This window comes from Oncorhynchus keta, unplaced genomic scaffold (genome assembly GCF_023373465.1).
Source record: "Oncorhynchus keta strain PuntledgeMale-10-30-2019 unplaced genomic scaffold, Oket_V2 Un_contig_16115_pilon_pilon, whole genome shotgun sequence".
NCBI lineage: Eukaryota > Metazoa > Chordata > Actinopteri > Salmoniformes > Salmonidae > Oncorhynchus > Oncorhynchus keta.
Genome location: NW_026279714.1, coordinates 39,114 through 48,429, shown reverse-complemented (window position 1 = coordinate 48,429; position 9,316 = coordinate 39,114). Strand labels below are relative to the sequence as shown.

At 40.3% G+C, this 9,316-nt stretch overlaps 1 pseudogene; it reads right to left on the bottom strand.

The window, feature by feature from the left end:
• Window positions 1–806: 806 nt before the first annotated feature.
• LOC127919253 (zinc finger CCCH domain-containing protein 15-like) overlaps window positions 807–9,316 on the bottom strand; it is a 30,714-nt pseudogene continuing 22,204 nt past the window's right edge.

The following is a 9,316-nucleotide window of genomic DNA, read 5'->3' as shown; positions in this document are numbered from 1 at the left end:
AAAAAGTCAAGGGGCCAGAATACTTTATAAATGGCATGTTCATCCAACCATGTTCTATTTTGATAATTGTAGGATGTCTGTAATGCCTCAATATTTCATGTGTGCAAAGTGCCAAATCTTTATTTAGTGTATTATAGGGTAAGCATTAGAATAAGCTGCCTCAATATTTGCATTCCTTGGTGAGATCTTTCTGATTAATTGTCAGTATTGTGGAATAATTCTAATGTTAAGATGAATGGAAAAAGCTGACCCGAGAGCAATGTTTGCCTTTCTTTCGCTCCTATCAATATCGACACACTTAGCGAACATTCTCTTTGCGTGGTGTTTGGCAAATGCATGTAACATTGTCGGTCTTTGTAGGAAAGACGCATCGTTAAAAACACTCATAAGCCTTAAATTCCATCGCTGTCAGGAAACCGGGCCCAGGATGTATTCCTCATGGTCTCTACGTCATGGGTTTTATTCTGTAAAACTCAATATATGTAGATCCCAAAAGTGTAAAATAATTGCATGAATATGGAATTTCTCTTAATCTGCTATTCAATCAGTTTTTTACACTACAACCCTACGTCCCTGTTGTACCTGCTCAAAAGCAGTTGCACAATCTGTCATGGTATGGTCTAATAATACAAGTCAGGAGGATGTTTATTAGATAGAACCCAAAATCAATATACAGGATTCAGGACAGCCAGAAAGAACTGGTGATTTCACATGAACCCAATTCAAGATGTACCCCCTCAAATCCTTTTCACTCTTTTCACAATCAGGACCACTGAGGGGTAAAAGAAACAGCAGCAGCAACAAGATGTGATCATCAGGATGTTTTATTGTGAATCTGTTTTAGACATCTCTTATTCATAGTCCATGAGGCACTGTTCTACTAGAAGTCATCATTGTCAGTCATCCAGGTCCAGTGTGTTGAGTTCCTCATCCAGTTCGTCCAGGTCCTCGCCGGTGAAAAGGTTCTCGTCCACAGGCACGGGCTCTGCTTCCTTGTCGTCGAGAGTCTCGTCTTCCCCATCGTGACCGTTCTCCTCCACACCTCCGCAAGCACCGTTCAGCTGGTCATCTGGGAGAAGGTGCAAGGCACAGGTTCAGAACATCACATCTCCTCAGTCAAAGGCATCAGCATCTGTGCTGTGACCCATGAACGGAATTGTAATGGCAGGTGATGTGGCAAGGGAGTCATTCAACTTTGTGCAAGGGGCACCTGGGATTAGAATGTATCTTTTTGGACTTTTAATATAGCCATTGATTCCTGAAGAATATAACTTATAAATTCCTCATGGTGGGGTATGACAGTTAGTTCAACTGTCATACCCCATCAGAACCCAAAATATAAACTTGTTTTACTCAATTGTTTACAATTACAAAGCTTAAACACTGTATAGATTAAAGGGGAAATCCTCAGTGGAAACAAAGCGTTCTCCCTGTCCATTTCACAAAAGCTATGGGATTTGGCTGGAATTCACTCAAATTCATACAGCGCTATGGATGCAAGGAGTGACCATCCATGATATCAAAATTATAGTTTTAACCAGGGGTTGGAACCGGTTCAGGGAACAGAACCGAAAACATTTTTCAAGGAACAGAAATGTAACCTGGAACGAAAGTGATCCATATTGTTGCGGGAACAGAACGGTTATTTTAAAAGCATGGAAATAAGTTAACATTATTTTTCGTTCCAGGCATTTATTTCTAGTCCCACAAGCTGAAAATATGTCAGTGTGTGTGCAGGCTCCCTGCCCTTCCCAAGTATAGGGTACTGTACTGATGTTAAAACAGTGATAAGATCGGAGAGGTTTTTATTAGCAAAAGAATGGATTCACTTTTGAATGTTACTTGACTTCTTATGGCTGGGGGCAGTATTGAGTGGCTTGGATGAATAAGGTGCCCAGAGTAAACTGCCTGCTGCTCAGGCCCAGAAGCTAAGATACGCATATTATTAGTAGATTTGGATTGAAAACACTCTGAAGTTTCTAAAACTGTTTGAATGGTGTCTGAGTATAACAGAACTCATATGGCAGGCAAAAACCTAAAAAAAAAATCCAACCAGGAAGTGGGAAATCTGAGGTTTGTAGGTATTCACGTCTTTGCCTATCCAAGATAGTGTAAAATTGGTCCGATTGCACTTCCCAAGGCTTCCACTTAGATGTCAACAGTCTTTAAAACCTTGTTTCAGGCTTCTACTGTGAAGGGGAGTGAATAAGAGCTGTTTGACTAAGAGGTCTGGCAGAATGCCATGACCTAAATCATGATCCATTTCATTTCGAAAGACAAAGAAATTGTCCGGTTGAAACATTATTGAAGAGTTATGTTAAAAACATCCTAAAGATTGATTCTATATACCGTTTGACATGTTTCTACGAACTGTAATATACCCTTTTTTGCTTTTCGTCTGGACTAAGTGCCTGCGCCTCATGAATTTGGATTTGTGAACTAAACGCGAACAAAAAGGATGTATTTGGACATAAATGATGGACTTTATGGAACAAAACAAACATTTATTTTGGGACTGGGATTCCTGGGAGTGTATTCTGATGAAGATGATCAAAGTGAATATTTATAATGCTATTTCTGACTTCTGTTGACTCCACAACATGGCGGGTATCTGTATGGCTTGTTTGGTGCCTGAGGGCTGTTAGACCCAGATTACTGCAGGGTGTGCTTTTTCCGTAAAGCTTTTTTGAAATCTTACACAGTGGTTGCATTAAGGAGAAGTATATCTTTAATTCCATGTATAACACGTGTATTTTCATCAACATTTATGGTGAGTATTTCTGTAAATTGATGTAGCTCTCTGCAAAATCGCCGGATGTTTTGTAAGCAAAACATTACTGAACATAACGCACCAATGTAAACTGAGATTTTTGGATATAAATATGACCTTTATCGAACAAAACATACATGTATTGTGTAACATGAAGTCCTGTGAGTGTCATCTGATGAAGATCAAAGTTTAATGATTAATTTTCTCTATTTCTGCTTTTTGTGACTCCTCTCTTTGGCTGGAAAAATGGCTGTTTTTCTGTGACTAGGCGCTGATCTAACATAATCGCATGGTATGCTTTCGTTGTAAAGCCTTTTTGAAATCGGACACTGTGGTAACAAAAAATGTATCTTTAAAATGGTGTATTATACTTGTATGTTTGAGGAATTTTAATTATGATATTTTGACGTTTGGATTTGGCGCCCTGCACTTCCACTGGCTGTTGTCAAATCGATCCCGTTAACGGAATTTCAGTCGTAAGAAGTTAAGGATTACTATAGGCCTAGTTATCACATTTCAAATTGGATTTATTCATTACAAAAAAAAGGTTAAACATGTTTTTAATTCTGGTGACGCTCTGCACACACAAGTTGTTAGCTAGCTCAAAAGGACATTCAAAAGTCCCTTCATAGAAGCTGCTCCTCCTAGGTATAATTCTGTGGACCCAATTGAGATAATGCAATGTCATAACAAGATGCCTAGTGCTTCAAGCCTGCTCTTCAGGCTTCACACTTCTTCTGCCATAGGCTACACTTGTCTGTTCATCACGCATGTGATGCACTAGACGACCAGTTCTTATATCCCTTATCCTACTCCTCCTCTGTTACTCTGGTGATGTAAAGGTTAATCCAGGCCCTGTTGCCTCTAGCTCCACTCCTATTCCCCTGGCACTATCATTTGTTGACTTCTGTAACCGCAAAAGCCTTGGTTTCATGCATGTTAACATCAGAAGCCTCCTCCCTAAGTTTGTTTTATACACTGCTTGAGCACACTCTGCTAAACCTGATGTCCTAGTCATGTCTGAATACTGGCTAAGGCAACCAAAAATTCTGACATTTCCATCCCCAATTACAACATTTTCCACAGATAGAACTGCCAAAGGGGGTGGAGTTGCAATCTACTGCAGCGACAGCCTGCAGAGGTATGTCATGCTATCCAGGTCTGTACCCAAACAGTTCAAGCTTTACTTTTAAAAACCCACCTTTACAGAAATAACTCTCTCACTGTTGCCGCTTGTTATAGACCACCCCTCAGCCCCTAACTGTGTCCTGGACACCATATGTGAATTAACTGACGTCCGTAATGGGTCCGCGGTCAAACAATCACCCCTCATCACTGTCAAACGCTCCCTAAAACACTTCAGTAAGCAGGCCTTTCTAATCGACCTGGAAGCATATTGACCTCATTACGTCAGTAGAGGATGCCTGGTTATTCTTTAAAAGTGCCTTCCTCACCATCTTAAATAAGCATGCCCCATTCAAGAACAGATATAGCCCTTCGTTCACTCCAGACCTGCCCTTGACCAGCACAAAAACATCCTGTGGCGTACTGCATTAGCATGAAATAGCCCCTTTTCAACTGGGAAGTTAGGAACCAATGTGCACAGGCAGTTTGAAAAAGCTAGCCTTTGCTTTCCTAACAGAAATTTGCATCCTGTAGCACAAACTCCAAAAAGTGCGGGACACTAAAGTCCATGGAGAATAAGAGCACCTCGGTGGGAGGTGGGATTCTGCAAAGGGACCAGGACGACTGATCCGTGTAAAGGAAAGAATGAATGGGGCCATGTATCGTGAGATTTTGAGTGAAAACCTCCTTCCATCAGCAAGGGCATTGAAGATGAAACATGGCTGTTTCTTTCAGCATGACAATGATCCCAAACACACCGCCCGGGCAACGAAGGAGTGGCTTCGTAAGAAGCATTTCAAGGTCCTGGAGTGGCCTAGCCAGTCTCCAGATCTCAACCCCATAGAGAATCTTTGGAGGGAGTTGAACGTCCGTGTTGCCCAGCAACAGCCCCAAAACATCACTGCTCTAGAGGAGATCTGCATGGAGGAATGGGCCAAAATACCAGCAGTGTGTGAAAACCTTGTGAAGACTTACAGAAAACGTTTGACCTCTGTCATTGCCAACAAAGGGTATATAACAAAGTATTGAGATAAACTTTTGTTATTGACCAAATACTTATTTTCCACCATAATTTGCAAATAAATACATTAAAAAATCCTACAATGTGATTTTCTGGAGAAAAAAATCTCATTTTGTCTGTCATAGTTGAACTGTACCTATGATGAAAATTACAGGCCTCGCTCATCTTTTTAAGTGGGAGAACTTGCACAATTGGTGGCTGACTAAATACTTTTTTGCCCCACTGTATGTCCAAATAGCCACTTGTTGGTATCGTGTTCAGCCCAGTAATCCATCTTCATGAGGTGCGAGCACTTAATCCAGTCCGGAGCACGCGTCATGAGACCAAAGCTCTCTGCCAGACCACTGACTCAGAGGTATCATGAGCCCCTCCTTTATAGTAGAATCCTCAAACTAGTTTCTAAAGACGGTTGACATCTAGTGGAAGCCCTAGGAAGTGCAACCTCATCCATATCTCAATGTGTATTCGGTCAGCCAAGCTTTGAAAAACTACAAACCTCAGATGTCCCACTTCCTAGTTGGATTTTTCTCAGGTTTTCACCTGCCATATGTGCTGTTATACTCACAGACATCATTCAAACAGTTTTAGAAACTTCAGAGTGTTTTCGATCCAATACTAATAATAATATGCATATATTAGCATCTGGGACAGAGTAGAGGCAGTTCACTCTGGGCACGCTATTCATCCAGAAGTGAAAATGCCGCCCCCTATCCCAAAAAGGTTAAATTAAGGTGAAAATGGTATATAATAATATAAATGTAAACTAGCTTGCCTGCTCAATCCGCACTGATTGGTGAAGTAATTTAATATTTATTTAAAGTTCATTTAAAGCTAAAATGAGAAAAAAAAATGGAAAAAAGGAAAAATACTTAAGAGACTATATAAAACGGTTACTTTTTGGGGTTGAACCGATTCAGAACTTTCTTTTGCTGGTCTATTTTGTGGCTTCTGTTCAAAATGAAACGATTGGGGGAAAAATCCATTCCAATCCCTGGTTTTAACCATGTTTTACTTTGTTTACAAATATTGGATTAAAGACAAGCGTATATTTTGGATTCTGACAGGGTACGATAGTTGAACTAAGCTCATGAGGCATTCTTCTTCAGAAGTCAATGGGTACATATCATTCATTTATAAATCCAAAGTGGATGTACCAACTTCAGATTGTCCCTTTAAAACTATAATTTTGATCAAAAGGATGGTCAGTCGTTGTATCATTAGGTATGTCTGCGAATTTGCGTTTATCAGCTGTTTACAGAAACAAGTCTCTCGGATTGCCCCTTTAAAGGCTGAGGGCCAATTGTGTGATCGAAAGAGGTTTAAAGACAGGCATGTTATGGAAAACACATTGGGATAGAAATAAATGCTTTGAAAAAAGAGATCAAGGATGATGTGGCTTCCATTAATCTTATTGGCAGAATAATTTCAAACACTCACCATTCGTTTCCTTTGTTGGCTTTGATTTGGCTGTAAATCTGTCGACTGCAGCAACAGTTATTCCGGTGTTGTCAACTTCCTTTGGAACAAACCTGGCTAGATCAACATCCTGGAACTCGTGAACATATTCAACCTGTGGGGGGGCAGTATCAATGTCATACATATGCATCACTTCATGATATATACATATGGTGTAGCACCTACACACTTTAAGGTACTTCAGTAAAGATTTCCTGAGTATCCCCACAGCATACCTATTGAAACATGTGTTTATCAGGCTTACCTCAACGTCATCATTGTCCTCAACATATTTTATGTCATCAGCCTCCTCATCGTCATCATCAGCCAGATCAGGACAGAACTCAAATACTTGACGGCCGCTTACCTACACAACAAAAACAACGTGTTAGTATTAAAATGTTTTCCACTTATCTGTAAGATGTGATACGGCAATAAAAATACATTATTATTTCGAGCTTTAGCAACATCCTCTGATAGAAAACAAAATCAAAGCTCACCCCAAAGGACCTGCCAGCTTTGAAATCAGCCTTCTTTTTCTCCATGTCTTGCTCTGCCTTGGCCACTTTTTCTTGCCTTTTCCTCTTTTTCCAGGCCAAGAAGGTCTCCAGAGTTATCCTGGTGACATTTGGTCCTAGGGCAGATCGCTGACAGACAAAGTCATTTTTTTGTAACATTTCTTAATCTCAGCACTGTTATTGAAGTTAGATTTTTTTTTTTTAATATGTTGGTCACTGAGTGATCTCAAACATTAACAGAGTTGACAGACAGTCCTGGCATCCATAGCTCTTTATATATTTCAGAGTGGATAAAGTAGCAGGGCTGCCGATTGAAACAAACATTGTGGCTTGAAGAGTAATATGGGCTAAATAATAATAAGACAAATCTCAAGTAGGAACATGAATTTTAGTGAAAGTGGTCAAATCTACCTCATTCTCTATCAACTCTTCCATTGAGATTTCATCTTCCTTTTCATCCTTCTTCTGGTCTTTCTTGAGCACAAAGCCAGCAGGCAATGCATGGCGGTACATACAAGTGTCAGCTCCACTAGGACATACCCAAAACCAACCATATTTGTTGTTTTCAATGGCATCAAGGAAATGCTTGCAAACCTACAAGACGATAAAAGCAGAAGTAAGTCTATTGCATTCAGAAAGTATTCAGACCCCTTGACTTTTTCCATATTTTGTTACGTTACAGCCTTATTAAAAAAAAAAAAAATCCCCCTCAATCTATACACAAATTGCAAATTGATTGAAAATAAACTGAAATATCACATTTACATAAGTATTCAGACCCTTTACTCAGTACTTTGTTGAAGCACCTTCGGCAGCGATTACAGCCTCTAGTCTTCTTGGGTATGACGCTATGCATGCCTGTATTTGGGGAATTTGTCCTATTCTTCACTGCAGATCATCATCTCAGGTTGGATGGGGAGCATCGCCGCACAGCTATTTTCAAGTCTCTCCAGAGATGTTCGATCGGGTTCAAATCCAGACTCTGGCTGGGCCACTCAAGGTTATTCAGACGTGTCCCGAGGCCACTCGTCTTTGCTGTGTGCTAAGGGTTGATGTCTTGTTGGAAGGTGAACCTTCAGCCCAGTCAGAGGTCCTGAGCGCTCTGGAGCAGGTTTTCATCAAGGACCTCTCTGTACTTTGCTCCATTCATCTTTGCCTCGATCCTGACTAGTCTCCCAGTCCCTCCGGCTGACAAACATCCCGACAGCATTGTGCTGCCACCCCCGCGCTTCACCGTAGGGATGGTGCCACGTATCCTCCAGATTTTATGCTTGGCATTCAGGCCAAAAGAGTTCAATCTGGTTTCATCAGACCAGAGAATCTTGTTTCTCATCTTTCTCTCACAATTCCTTCGACCTCATGGCTTGGTTTTTGCTCTGACATGCATCGTCAACTGTGGGACCTTAGACAGGTGTGTGCCTTTCCAAATCATATCCAATCAATTACATTTACCACAGGTGGAATCCAATCAAGTTGTAGAATCATGTTAAGGATGATCCATGGAAACTGGATGCAACCAAGCTCCATTTCAAGTCTCATAGCAAAGAGTCTGAAAACCTATGTAAAATTGAAAAAACAGTATTCGCTTTGATATTATGGGGTATTGAGTGTAGATTGAGGAGGATTTGGTTTTTTTTGTGTTTTTAAATCCATTTTAGAATAAGGCTGTAACATAAAATGTGGAAAAGGGGAAGAGGTCTGAACATTTGCTGAATGCCCTGTATAGTAGTGATGAATCTCAGCTTTTAGAGTGATGTGGCAAAACATACAATTTGAGTTTTTGAGCTTAGAGCTTTTTTCTTTTCAGCTTCTCCGTGCTTCTGGTTCACAACCTCCTCCAACTTCTTCTCATCCCAATTATCCATGGTGTCTATACAAAACAGGACAAATAGTCAGCTCTACAAAACCCAGCAGAGATATCAGCTGTTTATTCGCTGCTGACAACACTAATGATTAGAAGACACTAACCTTTCTCAAGCTCGTCATCTCTCTTGTCAACGTAGAGGCTCCGTTTTTTCACACTTCCTCTCGAGTGTCAAATCGTGGGAGAACTTGCACTTGTCTCCTTTGGTGCATTGGCCTTGCTTGAAGAAGGCACAGAGAACTGACTTTGGGTCCACCCCTGCAGAATTAAGAGGAAAATGTAACAAGTACTGTATGTTTCTTCTCGCGCTCATTACCTCAGGGTCTTTCCTGCCACTGTTGCCAGATGGGTGGATTGAATAGTATAATTACACAAATGTTTTTCTTATTCTCTTTTGTTATTGTAACCCAAAAGAGGGTAATGATAATGATTTATGATTTAAATTATGTACAGTACCAGTCAAAAGTTTGGGTTTTGCTTTACTTTTACTATTTTCTACTTTGTAGAACAGAAAAGACATCAAAACTATGAACACATGGAATAATGTAGTAACAAAAAAAAAA